Source organism: Antechinus flavipes, chromosome 4 (assembly GCF_016432865.1).
Source record: "Antechinus flavipes isolate AdamAnt ecotype Samford, QLD, Australia chromosome 4, AdamAnt_v2, whole genome shotgun sequence".
Taxonomy (NCBI): Eukaryota; Metazoa; Chordata; class Mammalia; order Dasyuromorphia; family Dasyuridae; genus Antechinus; species Antechinus flavipes.
Window position 1 is genome coordinate 148,237,193 of NC_067401.1, and position 21,489 is coordinate 148,258,681.

At 37.8% G+C, this 21,489-nt stretch overlaps 1 protein-coding gene across 5 annotated transcripts in view; it reads right to left on the reverse strand.

Moving 5' to 3' along the window:
- LLGL2 (LLGL scribble cell polarity complex component 2) overlaps positions 1-21,489 on the reverse strand; it is a 73,157-nt gene that overhangs the window by 49,263 nt on the left and 2,405 nt on the right. For 2 of the 5 annotated variants that reach the window (XM_051995091.1, XM_051995090.1), the window contains exon 1: positions 2,028-2,920. The exons of 1 other annotated variant lie outside the window; for it this stretch is intronic. The gene's annotated coding sequence lies outside the window, so the exon portion shown is untranslated. Of the gene's footprint in view, positions 1-2,027; positions 2,921-21,489 lie in introns of those variants that run through there. 2 more of the 5 variants (XM_051995089.1, XM_051995087.1) reach the window with 2 other exon arrangements.

Genomic DNA, 21,489 nt, shown 5'->3' on the forward strand with positions numbered 1-21,489 from the left:
CAAGGTCATGGAGAAAAAAATTTAAGAATAAGCTTTTTTATGTTAAAGTATATGTTAAATCCAATATACGTATACATATTTATAGTTATCTTGCTATACAAGAAAACTCAGATCTAGAAAGGAAGAAAAAAAATCTGAGAAGGAAAACAATAATGTAAGCAAACAATAACAAAGAGTGGAAATGCTATGTTGTGGTTCACACTCATTTCCCATAGTTCTCTCTCTGGGTATATTTGATTCTTTTCATTACTTAACAATTGGAACTGATTTGAATCATCTCATTGTTGAAAAAACCACACCCATCAGAGTTGATCATCATATAATCTTGTTGTCGCCATGTAAAATGATCTCCTGGTTCTGCTTATTTCACTTAGCATCAATTCATGAAAGTGTTTCCAAGTATCTCTGAAATCATCCTGCTGGTCATTTCTTACAGAACAATAATAAAGAATAAGGCTTCTTAAAAAAACCATGACCAAATTAAAAAAAAAAAATCCTGGGTAGTATATTTCAAGAAAATAACCTGGTTCTATTAGTCAGAGGCAAAGGGAATATGGAAAGAATCCTTTTGAAATAAACTCCAAAGTAAGAATGTCTAGGAATGTCATAATCAACATTCAATGCTTTCAGGTCAAAGAAAATATACTGCAAGCAACTACAAGGTGGGAATTCAAGTAGCAAGAAACAACAGGGAGGATCATATATGACAACATCAATGATGATAAAGGAGAGAAAAGTTTGGTGTAAAATATCCAAAGGGCAAATGATAAAAAAGCTTGTTTTGCAACTAACAAAGAAAGAAGGCATTCCACCAAACTGCTTCTATGAGACAAATATGATCTCACTACCTTAACCAGAGAGAGAAAATAGAAAACAAGAAACCAATACTTGTAGTGACAATAGCTCTTTTTGTTGTAGCAAAAAGCAAAAATAAAATTCAACAATGTCAAAAAGATGATATTTATCAATCAAAGCACAGCTGAACAAATTAGGTTTCTGAATAAAATGCGATGTTATCACAATATTAAGAAAGGATAAAATATCTGGCTTCAAAACAAAACCTTGCACAAAGCAATATACAGAAACAGGGATCAATTTATACAATGACAATATTATTAAGGAAAACAAGTTTAGACATTGCATTGATTAGAGTTCTTAGGTCTTTCAATCCAAGTTCTAGAAGGTTGAAGATGGAATCATGTTTCCCACTTCTTGGTAGAGAGATAATGGATTAGAGGTACAGAATGAGACAAATATAAGGAGAAAACAGGTAACCTACTACCTCAAGTTGTGACATTATAGTAGACACATTGTAGACGTGGGTTAAGCAAGCTTGGGGGAGATAACCTGAGACTTTCATTCAAGTGCTGACCATGTCAGGTACTTTTTACAGTTTCTATGGAATTATTGACGACTGAGGAAAAGGAGAAAGTAGGGTTAGCCACTGCAGCAGCATGGTATAGTAAAAAGGACTTCAGGCTTGGAACCAGATAAAGTAGGGGTTCCAGTTCTCCCATTTGCTAATTATGTACTCTTGGGAAAATCACTTTAATTCTCTCTGGGCCTAAGGAGGTGGAACTAGCTGATCTCTAGGCCCCTTTCCACTCTAACATTCTGGTATTCAAAGGAAAACAAAAACATTCCAATTTAGTGCTTGTGACCCATGATTGGATCCCTGGTGCTTCCCCAACTGTGTCTGCTCCCCCTACCTTCCACTGGCCCCAAAGCAACTTTCTAAAATTAGCTCTTTAAGATTAGACTTGGCAGAGCTGGAATCCTGGGCGGGCTTCTTCCACCATTAGCTAGCACTTCTGGGTTGCAGCAGCCCAATGCTTAATTCCCATGCGTTTAGGAAATGGGAACTCATTTTCCTATTAGCCAAAATGAAACAGCAGAAAATTGGAGGCCACTGGATATAGTAAAAAGGTAGGCTTGGGTTCAAACACTAGTCTGCTTCTTACTCCCTGGGCAAGTGTGACTTTGTGAATTCCAGTTTCCTTATTTGTAAAAGGAAGGAAATGGCCTACCTCAGGAGTTGGGTTTTTTTTGTTTGTTTGTTTCTTTTTCTTTTCTTTTCTTTTTTTTTTTTTCACCACAGATTGTTCTGGCAGTCTGATGAAGTCTATGAACTCCTCCTCTGAAATTTTTAAAAATTCATAAAAAGCATTGGCTTATAAAAGAAATCAATTATATTAAAATACAGTTGTCAAAATACTTTAAAAAGGTAAGAAACTCTGGGTTTTATGATCTGAGATCCTCCCCTTCCAGGTGAACCTATGAAATTAGAAATCAAGATAAGCAAAATTCTTATCATGCAAACCACTTCAACGTCTACCATAATTGAGTATGAAAGCGGTTATTAGTCATTGTTTCTGGATTATCTGTCCCCAGTTCTATTAGCATGAGCATCTAAACATTATCCAAAATATAGTCTATTCAACATGTTCAAATTAGCACGCATCAAGCCTTTGAAACTCAAATGCAAATAGCAACAAATAGTTCACAGAAAAATGGAAAGCAAATTGAATACCAGCTTATATTTGCAGTTTGTATTTGCACAGTGTTGCATGGGGAGCCATTTAGTAAGCAGTTAAGCACTTCTCTTCCCCTCCCTTCAGAATTGTAAATACTGTTATATTTAATATAACTAGCTGGGGACCTGCTGGGGAGAGTAGGCTGGCTTAGAGTCCTAAGGTCAGTTCCCAACTTACAGATGGGCAGGATTCCAAAAACCCATTTGTAGCTGGTTATTTAGAACCATAGAAACCACATTACACATTGTGGCTAAGGTTTCTGGCTATCTCTCTAAAGTCTCCTTATCCATAATATTCTCCTCCAAAGCCACAGCTTGAGGAGGGTTAGAAGAAAAACTTGTTTTCTAAGGATGGGTCAAGTGGCATATAAACTCCAGTAAGTCTTACATCAAACTTACAAGTTTCAACCACAGGCCCAGTGACAGACTCTGCACATTATCAAAGTTTTTCCCAAAATGAAAAAAATTTTTTTTGGCAATAATACCTCAAAGTCTGTCTCCTTAAGTACAAAAAAATTGTGAACTGACTTTGTGAAGGGGACTACTATTTCTAATGAAATCATTAATCTTTTGAACTGTAGAAATAGTTGAAATGGGAAGAAAAGTAGTTGAAATATTGTTAATACTAGTCCCAAGTACCACTAGGACCTCTGAACCTCTTTTGGTCTTGAGGGAGGAGAGGAATGGAATGCTAATGGTTTAAGATGGAATAGCAGAGCAGGCAGAAATAATATAGTAAAATAGAGGAGGTATGGAAGGGGCTAGGGAGAGAATGTTTTAATGGTTCCTGCAATAATGTCAAGTTTTAATGCAGGAAGGCTTCAGGAAGAACAGAAGTAGGTAGCCCAAGGCGACCTGTGCTACTGATAGATGCCTAAATGGGAGGCAGATTAATGATATCTACTCCAACAAAAACCTGAAATTTGCACCACATCAAATGATCAAGAATTCCAGTGAAAAATTATAGCCAAGTGCTTCTTTCACCTCAAAACTGCACAAAACAGAGTCCAGAAATTCTTGGGAGATAGAAAAGGGGCCCCACAAAACCATATCCAATCTAAGCAAGCACTCATGCAACTCTAACCAGAGACAGATCAAAGACACTTATATGGCAAGAAACAGCAAGAAAAACACATGGAGATTTAAAAAAGAATGTCCCAAAGTTTATTGTAAGCCCAGGAAAATGACTGCAGTTATCGTGTAGGGAGTGGAGTACCAGATCAGAATAATCCAGTGCTCAGAATTCTTTTCTGAGATACTATGTTAGGTCCTGAATTCAGCCATGTAAACCCCAAAGATCCAGGCTGGCCTAACCTTGGGACAGGGAGGTCAAGTAGGGCCAAAGATAGTAGGATGGGCTCTGGTACTGATCCAAAGGCAATTCATTAACTAATACTAGAGAGACAAGCTCAAGAATAATGGGAAGATGTAATGTCTATGCTCTGATCTGGGACAGAAAAATTTACCTGTATCCCTCAGCATATCTACAGTCAATCCCCTATACCAGCCTGAGTCTTTTAAACATATTCATCAAATTTACTTTGATTGGATGAACATTTCTTTTCCTGCTTCTGTTTCATTTCAAGGAAGCCCAAAGATACTTTCTATCTCTCCCAAGCATGCACACAAGGATGCAGCTAATGAGCAAAAATCAATCTCAAGACATTACACTCTGCCATGGGTCATTTACAGAGCAACTTTGTAGCCAAAGGCATTGACAGAGAGGTAGGGGCTAAAGTTCTGGTGGATTAATAAATTGCTTACCATCCTGGCAGGGGATCAAACCCAGTCTGAATATATCCCAATGCGGGTAGTGGGGGTCAGTGTTTCTTCATGAATGAACAGAACCAGCCACGTCAGGAGTTTTCAAAACAAACAGCATATGCCAGGCAGCAGAGACAAGTCCCCGCCATGCTGCTATCAGCAGCCATCCAGGGAACAGAAAATGGTTCTCTGTCACTCAAGCCTTTCTGGAGCCTGGGAAAGAATGTGTGTCTGTGTATTTGTTGACCTGCAGCTGTAAATCAAGCCTGAACACTTAAAGGGACCTTGGAGAGCAAGGCTCAGGATGGGATCTTCCCTGAGACTTGGAAGTGGCAAGTTTGGCCCCATTGCAGGAATAGAAGGCTCAGCAGTGAGGGATGCCCTCCTCCATTATTCCAAGTCAAGATGTCAATTGTAGGTTTCAATGGAAAGTGGTCAAGTTTCAAAACAGGATCAAAGAATTGCTGATGTAGAGCTGGAGAGTAGGGGAAGACATCACTTAACCTCAGATTGCTCCAGGCTCCTTTTTAAGACAATAAAGTAGAATTGTTGGGGGAGGTTTCTCTGTGGTAATGAAATCCCATCCTAAAGATAGGGGGAAATTATTTCAACCAGCTCATTCTCTATGAGACTGACCTTTACTTTCTCAAGGTCACACATCTTGTACTAAAAACCCAAGTCTTCCAATGACATCCACTTTCAATACTTTTTCTTTATAAACATGTTGCCTTCCATTTAAAATATTCAAAATTCCCAGGTAGTTCATTTGAGTGGAAATTCCCAGGATAAGTTTAGTAAATAAATACAGACTTGAGGGAGGAGAAAAAAAAGCAGAAATTCTGAGACTCTTGAGATAGGAAAGAGCTCTCCTGAAATTACTGCCTTTCTTGATAAGCATAAAATATTTTCCCCTACCAGCTAAGGGAGAGAAATAATTTTTTTTCCTTTTTCTATTTTTTTTTTTGGGGGGGGAGGGGGTATAAATGGAAGAGCATGTCTTTGTGTCCTTAGCATAATACTAGCACATAGCAAACACTTTAAAAACTTGTCATTTCCCCAAAAATTGTCCAAAAGTTTAAGAGAAATGTAAATTAAAACACCTCAGAGGTTCCCACCTCCCAACCATCAGGTTTACAAAAAAGATGATTAAAAAGGGAAAATGACAATTGTCGGTGGGGCTAAGGGAAGAGAAGAGGTAGAGCTGTGAAGTGGTCCAACAACTTTCAAAAACAATTTGGAATTTTATCACAAAAAGCACTAAGGTATATTTTTGTTAAGTTCATAATTTTTAAAAAAAGTTATTTTAAATGCTTGCTTGATAATTGACTGTACAGCTGCCACATTGCCTCTGGAATATTAGTGGGGAAAGGGCAAAGAATCAATCAACAAGCTCTTAATAAACTCTAGGTAGGTGCCAGATACTGCTCTAAGGGAAGGGAAGACCTTAAAAAAAAAAAAAAAAAAAAAAAAGAACACGGTTCCAGCCCTTAAAGAATTAACTTTCTAAAGGCAAAGGGTGATTAGATTAAAGGTGAGCTGTAGAATTCAACCAGCAGTCCACAAGTCCAAAGAAAGTACATAAAAGTTCATTAAAAGTGCTATTTGGTGGCTGAACACGTTATGGTATATGAATGTTATGGAATATTATTATTCTATAAAAAAGATCAGCAGAATGATTTCAGAGAGTCCTGGAGAGACTTACATGAACTGATGCTGAGTGAAATGAGCAGAACCAGGAAATCAATGTACAGGGCAACAAGATTATATGAAGATCAATTCTGATGGACGGGACGTGGCTCTTTTCAACAATGAGATAATTCAGGCCAGTTCCAAGGATCTTGTGATAAAGAGAGCCATCTATATCCAGAGAGAAGACTGTGGGAACTGAGTGTGGACCACAACATAGTATTTTCTTTTTTTGTTGTTGTAGTTTACTTGCATTTTGTTTTCTAATTTTTTTCCTTTTTGATCTGATTTTTCTTGTGCAATGAGATAATTGTATATATATTCGATTTCTTGCCATCTAGGGGAGGGAATGAGGGAAGGGGGGAGGGGGATTTTGAACACAAGGTTTTACAAAGGTGAAAAATTATCCATGCTTATGTTTTAAAAATAAAAAGCTTTAAAAAAAAAAAAAAAAAAAAAAGGTTGCTATTCAGTTCTCTAGGCCCCATTTAGCCCTTAAGAGATCTCACTGAAAAGTAGGAAAAAAACCCAAAAACTAAAGATCCCATTTTGAAAGCCTCAAAGATAATACTTGCTGCTTCATCTTTTGTGATTTACAAAATCATCTACAATTGAAATAGACTGGGCAAATATCAAGGAATAAATAAGTTCTTACTCAGGACAAATGACTAACTAATCTGAGACATGAATCCAGAGCCGATTCTTAGCTCCAAAAGGTCAGTGCTATTTCTCATGTGTCAGGTGGTGGCTGCTGCTAATCTATCTAGAGCCAGGTTCTTGGGGGACCACTCCAAACTGTGCTAATACTGAATGAGATAACCCCAAAGTCAGCATTCTTTGGTGTGGAGAACATCTATACGCTCCTTTATACAATGCCTTCCAAATTTGTCCCCCACCCTCAATCTAGGAACCAGAAGAACTGGGCAGGAAGGTCACCATTTAATGGAGCTCCTAAAAATTCGCCTTTGTAAGCGTACTCAGGAAAACCATACTATCTCCTGAGAGTTAGCTGTTTTCTCTATACTTTATATAGTGATAGATTTCCTGAGAAAATGGGAATTATTTTAGCAGTAAATACACTTCAGCGCACCCATCAGAGGGACCCTTATAGTTAGGTCTTTGTAGAGATAGATCTTTCTAAATCACATTATATAAATAATTTGTATTAGTCCCAGGGAGTGACGCCAGGCCCAGAAGCTGTTACAAGACATAGAAATGACTGCTACTCATACCTCTAACAACATACTACCTGCTTACCCAGGACTTCTTCCAACACATATCTCAGGAGCTTCAATAGTAGCTTTCTTCCCGAGTATCAATTAGAGATCAAATCTAAACCCCAAAGTTCTCATCAAGTGGCCTCCTAAATTTCCCTTTCAAAATGTTCTAAATCATTATTGATCAGAGAAATGCAAATTAAGACAACTCTGCACCCCTCTCAGATTGGCTAAGATGACAGGAAAAGGTAATGACGAATGTTGGAGGGGATGTGGGAAAACTGGGACACTAATACATTGTTGGTGGAGTTGTGAACGAACACAACCATTCTGGAGAGCAACTTGGAGCTCTGCCCAAAGGGCTATAAAACTGTGTATATCCTTTGATCTCTAATTTATCCCAAAGAGATCATAAAAAGGGAAAAGAACCCATGTATGCAAAAATATCTGTAGCAGCCCTTTTTATGGGGACCAGAGACCAGAAACAGAGTTGGATGTCTATCAATTGGAGAATGGCTGAAAATAATATTATGCCTGATCTTTTTGTCCCAGCAAATCTGGTTATCTGGTATGTCTCTGTCTTCCTCTCTCTTTTACATTTTCTGCCCCCCACCCCCACCCCATCTTTTTATGTTCCCTCTGGAGTACCTTTCAAGAACAGAGTACCTACTAAGTGTCAAGCGTTGGGAGTGGGGGGGAGATGTTACTGTGTGAGGGTATAAAAAGAATAAAACAAACATACAAGTAACTATGGTATGATGCAGAATATAGAGTTCTTGCCATGAGAGAAATGCTATACAATTTAGAATTATATCCAAAGGACTACAAAACTGTGCATCCCCTTTTATCCAGCAATATCATTGCTGGAGCTGTATCTCAAAGAGATCATAAAAGTGGGGAAAGAACCTACATGTGTAAAAATGTTTGTGGCAGCCCTTTTTGTAGTAGCAAGAAACTGGAAACTGAGTGGATGCCAATCAGTTGGAGAATGGCTGAATAAGTTATGGAATATTATTGTTCTATAAGAAATGATGAGCAGGCTGATTTCAAAAAAGCCTAGAAAGACTTACATGAATCAACGTTGAGTGAAATGAGCAGAACCAGAAAAACATTGTATATAGTATATAGATTATGTGATGATCAACTATAACAGACTTGGCTCTCTTCAGCAATATGGTGAATCTCAGATAATTCTAATAGATTTGCGATGGAAAATGCCATCTGTAAACAGAGATAGAACTATGAAGACTTATTGTGGATTGAAATACAGTAGTTTCACTTTTTTTTTTTTTTTTTTGTAAGTTTGCTTTTTCTTTCTTGTGGTTTTTTCTCTCTTTTGGTATGATTTTTCTTGTACAATATGACAAATACAGAAATAAGGAGGGAGGGAGAAAAAATTGGAACATAAAATCTTACAAAAATGAATACTGAAAACTATCTTTACATGTGTTTGGAAAAATAAAAAAAATATTGAGAAAATGAGAGAAATGCTATAAGTGGGGTGTATGTGTCACATCTGTAATAGGAGGGGGGGAGGAGCAAAAAAGGGATGGGACAGGATGAGAAAGCTCCTAAGAAACAGTAGGTGAAAGAAATCCTGAAAAAAATCTTAGAAAAAAGTACTGACAGCTAAAATTAAAAGGGAAACCAGTAACTGGGGAAAAGATTTTTGTACCAAGTTTCTCTGATATAGTTTTCATTTACAAGACATATAAGGCAGAACTTCTTAAACTTTTCCATTAACAACTGCTTTTTACCCAAGGAATTTTTCTGTGACCCCATCTGGAATCTGACCCCAAATGTTTCTGGTTATGTTCATGCATGCACAGTGCAAAATGTACATGTACATTTAGAGCCAAAGCTGCAGTGAAGTTGAGCAATACAACATGAGCAAGCATTGCTAGAAACACACAAGATACATTACATGTCTGATTTTGAATAATTTTTGGCCATTGCATTGAGAAACCCTTTACTATTGACAATTTTTCACAACCCTCATATTTAGTTCCCCAGCCCCAAATGGGGTCAAAATCCACAATTTAAGAAACTTTGATATTGAGAAACTGACATTTATTAAGAATAAGAGCCACTCCTCAATTGTTGAATGACCCAAGAATAGGAATGGCTCTTAGTTCTAAGGAAGAACTCAATATCAATAGCCACATGAAAAACTGCATGAAATCAATAATAACTAGAGATATATAAATTAAAACAATGAGGTCCTATACCTCACACCTATTGAGTGAGTAAAGTGGATGAAAAAGGAAAATAGCAAATGTGGAAGAACTATGAATGGTAAGGCCATTCTGAAAAGCAATTTGGAACAATATCCACAAAGTCACCAAACTGTATATATGAGGCAGTGAAATGACTTCACCAGAATGTCCAAAAGGCCCATGACTCACCCAAAACAGGAAGGTCAATACAAGAGAGACCTATGATTATATAGGTTAGAGAAGTTCCTAGTTGAGGAACTTTCTTTACCAAAACAGATGGGCCCCTTCTAGGCACCTTTAAAGGGCCTTAAAACTTCCCGGTATAACACTGAGAAGATTGTCTATTCTAAGGTTCCACAGTCAGTTAGATATGTTTGAAGCTGGAATAATTCAGATGAAAAGTTCTAAAGGAAAATAGGGGGAAAGAGCGTATGAAATCTGAGAATAGGATGATTTGTTTGGAGATTGTGGGGTAAGGTAGAGTCGAAGGTACCACAGAAGTAAATGATCACCAGAAAGGAAAAATGTTTTAGAACTTTTCCACAATGAAATAAGATTCCATAATAAGTAGTGAACTCTCTCTCAGAGATATTCAAGTAGAGGCTAGAGTTTATTTGGCAGAGACGTTGTAAAAGGGAATCCTATTCATGATAAGTGGTTAAACTATATGACTTCTGAGGTCCTTCCCAGAGTTCATGATTTTGTGATCTTTAGTGATTCTCATTTCTTTTTAAAAAGAAAATTTTAATTGTTATCTTTTATTTTTATTGTCTCCTACAGCATTTCTCCCTTAAGAGATATGTCTCATAACTAGTCCTCTCAATTGCATTTCTTTCACCTTTTAATTATTTTCAAATATATATGTATGTATAGATCTTGCTTTGTATACATCTGTTTGCATATTGTCTCCTCCATCAGACTATAAGCTCCTGGTATCCTCAGAGCTTAGTGCAATGCCTAGCACATAATGGGTACTAATAAAGCATTTATTGAAATGAAATGAGCTAAGAAATTTTTAAAAACAGACGAGAAAAATCCAACAAAACTAATGAACACCTTAAAAAAAAAAAAGTCCCTAGACAATATATGTGATATTACACATTCATATTCTTCTGTAAAGGGAGATGAAGGGAGGTGTCCTTTAACTGCTCTTCTTTGGGGTCAAATGTGGTCTTTGTAATCTTGCAATATTTAGTTTCAGTTATTTTAATGTTGACTGTCTTTTCCACTTATATTGTAATCAGTGTGTATATCATTTTTTTGGCTTTGCTCACTTCATTTTGTATTAGTTCATACAAGTCTTTCCCCTGTAGTTATCATGTTCTTCAATTCTTACTGTAATTATTTCATTATTAAAGTAATATTCCATTATATTTGATACCATGAGTTTGTTTGGCCATTCCCCAATGGATGAGAATATATTGTTTCAGGCTCTTTGCTACCACAAAATTGTTACTGTCAATCATCTGGAGTATATGGAGCTTTTCTTTTCACCAATGGCCTCAGAGCACGTGTCCTACGCTGGTAGAATCTCTGAAAGTCTAAAAGTATGAGCATTTCAGTCTTTTTCTTTGCCTAATTACAAACTGCTTTCCTGAACTAGGTTTTCCCAACTTTTATTTCCACCAATTCCTTCATATATCTGGATTTCCCTAAACCTTCCAATATGGACTACTCCTGTCCTTTTTAAAAATCACTTTTGTCAATTTGTAGCTCCTATATTTCAAAACATCTAATTTAAATCTCCCTTCTTAGGGTTTTAACTCTTCAAAAGTTACAAAACTGACAAAAGTTGACAAAAATTACATCTACCTTGTGCATCTCCCATAGGACCCACTGTGCTGTATTGAAAAGAACATGATTAGAAGTCAGGAAATAAAGTTTCTAGACCCAAGTATGATCACTAACTGTGTGACCTTGGACAAATTATTTCACCTCTATGAGTTACATCATCTATCAAAGAGGGATAATCCAACTTCCAAGTTTGCTATGAGTATTCAATGAGATAATCTGTAAAGACATCTTTGAAAAAAAAAATCACTGTCACCTAAATGTTTGATATTAATAACAGAATGGCAAATAGCAGGTGACTAATAAATATTTGTTGAATATACCTCCCTTCTTTCTAATTCTGTATGGAGACAAGATGAAGAAAATATCACATAGCCACATAACTAGGGCCTCAGATGTCTGCCACAAAACCCCAACCAGCAAAAAAATGTTAAAATCAGGCAGGCTGAGAGGAGAAGGTCACATCCAGACTAGCCACCACGACTCACTAAAATGACCTCTAGGAACAATGGACAAGGTTGGGAGAGTCCTACAAGAATTCCTTTCTGCTTCTTAGGCCCTAATATCTAGGAACACTTTAAGGAAGAATAGAATAGCTCTGGAAAGGAAGCCAAGATAACCAAAGTCCACTGATTTTAGAAGGCAAATATACTCCAAGACAAGAAAAGCAAATTATCTGAGACTATTAAGGAAAGAACAAATGTCCCCTTATCTCTCATTTCTAAATTTTCTACTTTCATTAGCTTCATTCCCTACTAATCCTAATCACATATTCTCCTTTCAGTTGAGTTATTTCTCTCCCCCTACCACCACCCAGAGAAAAATTAAACAATGCAAGAAATGATTTTAATCACATGAATAAAGTCAATGTTGGAAAACTGAAAAATTGTCCAAACACAACATCAGCAGTGATACCATACTGTCAGTGTCAAGGTAAGCAAGTGAACCTTGATGGAGCAAGTTGGCTAACTGATTATTTTTCTAATTTTGAACCATTCTCGCATCCCTAATATAAATTCTACTTGGTCATCATGAATGATTTCTTGGATAAATTGCTTAAGTCTGTCAGGATTTTATTTAAAATTTTTGAGTCAATGATCATCAATGATACTGGTTTTTTCCCAATATTTTATCTTTTCCAGGTTATATATTAGGACTATGTATGTCTCATTTCTGTCTCATTCTGGCTTTCATTCTCAATATTTGAGAATAATTTGTAAAGTACAAATATTATGTTCTTTAAAAATTTGGTGGAATAAGGGCAGGTAGGTGAAGCAGTGGATACAGCACAAGCCCTGAAGTCAGGAGGACCTGAGTTTAAATCTGGTCTCAAGACACTTAACACTTCCTAGCTGTGTGACCCTGAACAAGTCACTTAATCCCAATTGCCTCAGCAATTGATGGAATTCTCATTGTGAATCCATTAGGACCAAGAGGTTTTTTTCTTTGATAGTTCCTTTAAAAGCTGTATCTCTTTCTTTTTTTGAGATTAGGTTATTTAGAATCTACCTGGTCTTCTGATGGTTTGGGTATTTTTATATTTTTGAAGGTATTCCTCCATATTATTTATAAATTTTGTTGGCATATTAACCATGCACAATATGTTCCGATTATTCTTTTCTTTTTCTTCTGGTTTTGCTGAGATTTCACCTTGCTCATTTACTATTTTAAAGAATTGATTTTCTATTCTCTTTTTGTCAAGACCCCATTCTGCCACAGCACAATATTCATTCCTAACTCAAAACAAGAAGTCAGTGGAAAAGGTATCAATCAGCAAAAGTAACAAGAGTCATAAGGTTTGACTAGGAAGAGAAGAAAACAATCGAGAGTAATCATCTCAAGAGAAGGAAGGAAATATATTTATTTACATATCACCACAATGTGACAGATTGGGGAAAGGGAGGAGAATAAGGAGCATCTCTGTACTATGATTCTTAGACCTATTTATCTAGTATTCCTGCCCATCTCTTGATTTCAATTGCCAATTCATTGTACAATCTGTAGACAACCTACACTTAATTTAACTGAACTTTCCCCAAAATCTTCCTCTCTTCAAAATTTCTCTATTACAGTTGAAAATAGCAATATCTTCCCAGTAATCCAGGTCTGAAATCTCAAGGCCCTCTTTGACTCATTTTTCTTTTTTTAACATTCCCCTCATTATCCAATCTGTTGTCAAATCTTCTTAATTCTATCTTCACAATATTTCTCCTATATTCTATTGCAATAGCCTTCTGTTTGGTATTTCTGCTTTGGGTTTTTCCCCATTTGAGTGCAGGATCACTAAGAAGCTAAAGTGATTTTCCTAAATATAGAACAAGTATGACCATGTCATTCCTCTATTCAAACTCCAATGACTCCCTTTTATCTCTGGGATCAAATATAACATCCTATTTGATTTGTAAAGTCATTCACAATTTGATTCCTTTCTAGTTTCTAAGTATTCTTTCACTTTATTCCCTTACTCTGTACATGACAATCCAAGTCTGGAGCTCACTAGAGCACCAGATTTGAGAATTATTTGTAAAGAGATGATAATTAAACCCACAGGAGCTACTTTTCCCCAAGGGAAAGTATATATAGACAAGAGAAAGCTCAGGACAAAATCCAGGGGTAAACTCCCATAAAGAGGCAGAATATGAGAAGCCTCATCATAGCAAGAGCTGAGAAGTTAGCAGAAAATTAAAAACCTTTACTTGATCCTGCTATCACCTCAAGCTAAAGACTTGTATCTTTCCTCTCTTAGAAAGTCTTGTAATCACCTTTTTAATGTAATATTATGATTGTTTTATTCCACAGATTAAAAAGAAAAGAAATAAAACATTTTTTAAAAGTCAGTCTGCATCATCCCAAGTCTAAAATCTTAAGAGCCAGCCTGTATTTTTCCCTCTTGCTCACCTCCCATTTCCAATAAGTCATCAAATATTGTTGATTCTACCTCAGCATGTTTCTCCTCATTCACATCCACACCACTCTAGGTTATCATCCTTTGTCTGGGCTACTGCAATTGCCTTCTTGCATCCAGTCTCTCTCCTCTTCAATACATTTTCACGTGGTGACCAAACTGATGTTTCAGAAAGGCTTGAACACATCACTCAAGAGGTTTTAGTAAAAAGGTCCCTTTTCCTTTAGGATAAAAAGCACTCTCTATTAGGCATTTAAAGCCCATTATACTCTAAGTTTCCATCTTTCCATCTTTCCAGCTGCTAGGTCATCAACAGTATTCTTGACTTATGTGTAGTCACTAGACTCTGATCATCAGACTCTGAAGGGAAGAACAAGGCTGATGACCTTGCACAGCACTGCCTCATTTAAATCTAATTCACTTGCAAGTCAAGACATCACTCTTCTGATGTCATTGGTCCTTTCCACCAACGATGTATGAACAATCTTTCCACCCTTATGACATTTTATTTCTGTATGAACTCTAGAAGTCAGACAAAATGGGCCATTTAGTATTCCTCATGCACATTTCTCCTTAGTCTTTGCACATTGCCCCCACATGCCTGGAATGTTGAAGTCCCTCTTCTCAAGGTTCACCCTCTTAAATGTCACAGCTTTGAAGAACTCTTTGTTGCTTCCTCTCTAAAAAATTCTGCCCTGTGTGTACAGGGATACATATATACACACACACATATGTATACATACATAAACTTCTCTCCACTCCCCAGCCTTTTTTTCTCTCTCTCAATTTCCTGTAAATATTTATTGTTCCTCATAATAGAATGCCATAAGCTCTTTGAGAAGCAAGGGGCTGTCTCTCTTCTGTAATTTCAAAGTTTCCCTAGTCCAAAGGATCTCCAAAATTTTCTGGAACAGAGTAGGCACTTGATGAAATAAAATTTTTGCCTATAGAGAAATGAAAGGGCAGGAGTTTAATTCTTTTAAGCTGATACTTTTTGGAGATGTCTGAGCAAAGTGGCCAACTCATCCTGGTCACTGTTTCAGAGGTCAAACCATAGCACAAGACTGGGATGAGCAACTCTGGCAGAGACTGGGGAAGGGGGCTCTAAGCCGCACAGTACAGTGGGGAACTGCTGAATTTGAATCGTGACTCAACCACTCAGTACCTGGGTAATCTTGGTCGAGTTACTCCACACTTTAAGTTTTAGTTTATCTTATCTTAAAAATGAGGGGATTAAATAGGATGATATCTGAGGTACAGCCAGCTCTGAATCCATGATCTAATGCTCCTGTGGAATCAGTTTCAGCCCAGATAGTGAGCCAAAAATCTTGGGGGGCAGATGGACATAGGAAGCAGGTCAGAGACAATGACAGGAGGTCCCTGCCCTTCTTCAGAAGGAAAGGGCCCAAATGGAGATGAATTTGTTCTAGAATAGACAGGACCACTGTTATTTTCTGGTTACATGCCAGTTTCATAGTTCCCGGGCTTGCTGAATGAATGAGCTTTCTAAAATACACTTACTTCCCTGATGAGCAAACCCTACAGTCTAAGGCGCTAATTTAAGAAGCTGTCCTCTCCCTTCACACATCCTGTGAAGCTGTGGCTTTGGCATCTCATCAATCACATCACCAAACGTCTTCACTAAGAGGCGGAGCCTACACCAAATGACAGGTAGAGGCAACCAACAGGCCATCTGGCTCGTGTCATTATTTCCATCACTAATAATCACCTTCAGGATCCAATATAAAATCCTCTGGCTTTCAAAGCCCTTCACAATCTGCCCCTCCTCCCACCAAGTTTCTACTGTTCTAACACCTTCCCCTCCCCCCAAATAAATACATACTCCAGTTGAATTAAATGAGCTTTCTAAAACATACTGATGCTGCTCTCCTATTCAGTGACATAAGCCTCCTGAGTCAGGGTATTTTCATGTTTCCCCATGTCTCCGATTTCTGATTTCTGGCTTTCTTCAAATCCTGGCTAAAATCCTATTTTATACAGGAACCCTTTCCCAATTCCCCTTAATTTTAGTGTCTTCTTCTTCTTCCTCTTTTTTTTGGAGGCAATTGGGGTTAAGTGACTCACCCAGGTGCATACAGGTAGTAAAGTGTCTGGTTTTGAACCGACATTCTCCTGACTCCAAGGGCAATGTTCTAACCATTGCATTCCCTACCCACCCCTAGTGTCTTCCTCATGTTAATTATTTCTAATTTATTCTGTATACTATCTACATGGTTCCTCTCCCATTAGACTATGGGCTCATCCTTGAACTCAGAGGCTATCTTTTGCCTTTCTTTGTATCCTCAATGCCTGGCAGGTGGTAAGTGTTTAACACCTGGTAGGTGTTTAACAAATGCTTACTGACTGGCGATTTGTACCAGCCAACATCTAAAACAACTTTTGTGGTGCCCAAGATGCCTAAGAAGGCTTAATTTCTCAGAAGTCTCACCAAGATTCACTCTCCCTATCCCCGAACCTGAAAGAAATGTCACCTTTACTAGGAATCCCCAAGACAAGGGAGGAAGGTCAGCTCTGACAACAAACACGACTGCTCTTCAGAGGGTGAGGCTCGCAATGCACTGAGGAAAATTATGATAGCTTTTCCTCCTCCACCACTCCTGCTTCCACATTCAATTAGGTTTAACCACAACTAAGTCCCATCTTATTAAGGAGAGCTGGTCAGAGATGAAAGAGATCTACATTCCAACACGTTTAGAAAGTCAGATTGGAGAGATTTAAGCCCTAAATTCTCTTCACATTAGTCCAGACAAACCAGGATTCTTACTATCCCTCATGCATAACATTTTATCTCCCACTTGCATAGACCTCGAATCCAGTTCCTTTTTGCCTTTTGAATTCACATGCTGCCTACAAATGTGGCTTTGTGAGCCTGTGCCTCTCCCCCAAAACTGCCTTGTCTATATATTATCTCCCTGGATAGAAAGCAAATATCTTTGAGGGAAAGGTACTACTTATTTAACTTTTATTTTTGCACCTCCCAGGACCAAGCTCACAGAAGGATATTAACAAATGCCTGTTATTTGACAAATACAGGAATTTGTTTGAAATGACTGTACAAGATTAACCTATATAAGGTTCATCTTATGAGGTTTTTTATTTTTATATTTATTTTATATTTTTATATTTTATGGCTTTGGAGGGAGGAAAAAACATGCTACACAAAATCTTACAAAAATGGATGCTGAAAACTATCTTTACATGTATTTGTAATAATAGAATACCACTGAGAAAAAAAAAAGTGCCTGTTATTGGTAATTAATATTTACCTATCACCTTCCATTGCCATTCTAGCATGGCAGATAATAATGCTAAAATCCCAAAGCAAAAGACAGCAGCCAGAGGAAAAATGACAAGTCCAAATACTCCCAGAGAAAAGAGTTCAAGTTGAGGAAATAAGGAATGTAAAGCTTCCACTCTGGGATTGCTGTCCCTTTAAATTCAAAATTTCAGTTTCTTTGCCCATGCCCTCTGTGCTGTACCATTAATTTAAAGGGGTGGCAATACAGAGGAAATGGTCAAAAAAGAGAGGCAAGAACATGGAAAACAGAGGGAGCAGCAAGGAAAGGAACAGACAAGCACCCCTATTTGTTTTGGCCAACAAAGCATGGGTTCAGTTGGGTGAGCCATTGGGAATATTACTCAGATGCCCAGTTCCATTTCCAAGTTTCTTTCCCTTCCTTGAATTTAAATGGCTACAAGAATATGAAGAATATCTTCAAGAAAATGGGACAGTTAGTAGTACAAAGAGGGAATAGCTAGTAGTGCAGTGGATAGTGGTTTGGAATCAGGAAAACTCATCTTCATGAGTTCAAATCTGGCCTCAGACACTTACTAATTGTGTAATCCTAGCCAAGTCATTTGCTTCAGTTCTTCATCTGTAAAATGAGCAGAAGAAAATGGCAAACCACTCACTCCAGTATTTTTTGTAAGAGAACCCTAAATGAATTACAAAGAGTTGAGCAGGAATGAAAATGATTCAAACAACAGGCGCATCAAAAATATGGTTAGTCAAGGTCTCCCATTTTCTCTGCCCCAGAAAAAGACTGAGATAAAGCCACTTCCCAGGCTCAGTTTTTTAGGACAATAAAAGAGCATAGCTCAGTCTTCTGGTTGAGGTGGGAACCCTGTCCAGTGGGCTGGCAATCTGAGGATTTTCCTAACCTGCTTTAAAGGAGATTAACTGGTACTGCTGCAGGCCTGGGCCCCACATCACCCAAGCACTCAGTCATATTTCCAGGATGTCCACCTACTCTAAATGCTGGGATTGTTGGGACAGTTGGCTCAGGAGTAAACTCTGGTCTCTAAATTCCTGAGGGACATAGTTTAAAAAGGAGCAGTTGCCCTACCCACTCCTTAGAAGCCTCTCCTAGACCAAGAATTCAATCTAGATCCTCTGAAAATGGAAGAACTATTGGGGTGATTCTCCAGAACCCTGACTTAATCTTCCACCAACATAGAGCCGGGTATGCAGTGAGTACCTTACACTGTCTTGGACAAGCCATTCTTGTCATTGAAGCCATATACCCCAGGTCCTTGGGCTCTGAAAAGTGAGTTTATTTTATTTTGCCAGGAACCAGGCCATCATATTGTTTCTTGGTCACCTTCAAACCAAGCTGCCAGTAAAGTATACCTCCCTTATCTTTCCAACTCCCCTTTACTTATACATTTTTTAAAAATCTCTTAAAAAATAAGCTCATAGAGAGAAGTACCCTTCTAGCTGGCTAGTTAACTCCCAGCACATTTAAGTCCAAAAGAAATTCATTTCACTGCTAAGCCTAGAGGGAAGATCTCCCTTGAGGCAGATAGACCAAATCCCCAGAAAAGGCCACTACAGGGCAAGTGTAAACAAGAAAGAGAGTCCCTCAATGCCCTCCAGACAAGGTTGTAGTCATTCCCCTTCCTCTCACAGCTTTTTATGGAGGGCTAGGCCCTCCACATGTCCTGTGTGCCCACATGTCCTGGGCACACAGTAGGTGTTTAACAAATGTTGCTTCTTGTTGGCCCAAGAATCTCTTAAGAGGGTTGAATCAAACAAGATCTGTCTTAATAAGCTGTAAGTCTTTGAGCGTCTGATAACTGTTCACTCAGAGTAAATATTTAGAATTCATTATATATATATATATATTATATATATATATTTATTTTCTCCATAGCTGGTTCAAATCCTACTCCTTTCGGCAGCAAATTTTAAAAAATCACAAAGAAGGTTAAGAAATACTCTGGCTCATGCCGGATAAAGGATTTAAGAAGTGAAAACTTTTTTTGTTCAGACAAAATTCCTTAACCAACTAATGAAGAGACTTCTCCCATGGTCCTTCAAGGGGCCACCAAAATCACTAGCACTTAACTGGAGGTTAAGTTGGCTAGCCAAGTTCCAGGACATTAGGTGCCTCTGCAAGAATTGTTCAACTCCAAAAGCTCTGGGTGTTTGTGCTCAACTTCTCCTAACTCAGAGATTCTTAACCTGCAGTTGGTAAATTTTTTGTTTGTTCTAATACTTGATAACTGTATTTCAATATAATTGGTTGCATTTGAAATGATGTATTTTCTTTTATGTATTTACAAACTTCCTACCTTCAGACAGGCAAAGGAATCTATGACAAAAATAAAGGTTAACCAACCCCAGCCCTGGTCCATAATTTTTGGCCCAGGTTCCAGCAGTTCCCTGAACAAGCACATAAGCGTTACCAGTTGTGGGACACAGCATCAAGGAAACAATCAGGACAACCTAGAGATAGAGCAGGGATTTCTACTACATATAAACAGGTCCAGTGACCAGATAACCCCAATAGTTAAGGAACCAATGCTATTTCTTGCTTTTCTTTTTTTTTTTTTTGCACGACCCAAAACACTATAGGTCCCAGGTAGCATTTTTCCAATGTGTGGAAGGCTCTGGAACTAAGATCTCCACAAAGTCTTGACCGTGGTATAGGAGGATCCCCTCTCTCTTTCTTCTCTCTCCAGAAGACAATAGGAGAAAGCAATTCTACCTAAGCTCCTAGAAAACTCTAATGACTATGCACTCTGGGATTTCTACACCTGAAACAGTGAACCCTCACATCCTCTCTCATATTTCTTAACAATCTGACTACTTCCAGCAGTGGTTACTTCCTCTAACTCAAGCTAGCTCCTCTTTTCCCAAGTTAGTCTCAGGAAAGTTCTGTGACTCGGCCATAGAGAACCCTGGTCTTAGAAATCCTGTCTTCTATGAAATGGGGGGGGAGGGAGGGAAGGGGAATGGGAAAGTCCACATAAACACTTCACTGGGCACTGTTCCACCAGGTTCAGTCCTTGATTCAAAAATACAATGCCAATTCTAACTCCATTATGATTCCCCCCAAAAAGCTTATTAGGTTAAGACTCAAAGAATGCTGAAAACAAAAGATTAAAATTTTCTTGAGTCACTACCTGGAAGATGTATAGAAAGAGTACTGGCCTTTTAAAAAATGGGTAAAAATGAGTCTCTCTATAGATACTCTATAAAGACTCTATAGAGTATATTTTAAAGCACTCTATAGTACTATATAAATACTTAAAATATTCATCTCAGGTTCTATGCTATGTCACCTTAAAAAGATGTAGACATTTTTTAATCCCCCTCATCCCAACAAATCACCAGTGATTTCCATCTCTTGAATATTCTGACCAATCTGCTTTGGCCATGCTATAGATCCCAGTTTCTGAAACTATGGGGTGACACCCTAGATGAGCGCTTGTAAATGAATGTGGGAGATAGCAAAATTATGATTTATTATCAGTAAATGTTTGATTTGTATACATATTTTATGTACTTGATATCATGTAAAAATTTCTCAAAAAAAGGTCACAAGTGGAAAAAGTTTAAGAAGCCTTACTATAGATAATAGCAGTTAGGTGATACAATGGAGAGAGTGCAGGACTCTGGAGTTCAGAAGGCTGAAGTTGAAATCTGCCTAAAGTAGCTATAGAATTATGGGGAATTCATCTGAATTCATCTGGCCTCACTTTCCACATCTACAAAATGGGGATATGTAAAGGGCTTTTCAAACCTTAAAAGATTACGTAAATAGTAGCTATTATTACTATTATTATTATAGATGTGCTAACCTGATACAAAGGAAACAAGTAAGGGACTGGGAGGAGACAGAGCCCTGTGATCTATTCATGGCTCTCCCACTTACTGATTTTGGGACCCTAGGTCATTTCATTTCTCATGCCAGGTCTTGGGAGTATTTATCAGTAAATGGAGAGTGTTGGATTAATCATCAGCTGTAGTAAAATGGAAGAGATTTGAAAGGAAAGGATTGACTTCAAATTTTGACACATATTTGCTACCTATAAAATCATAATTAAAAATTCCTTTCCTTTTTACAGTCT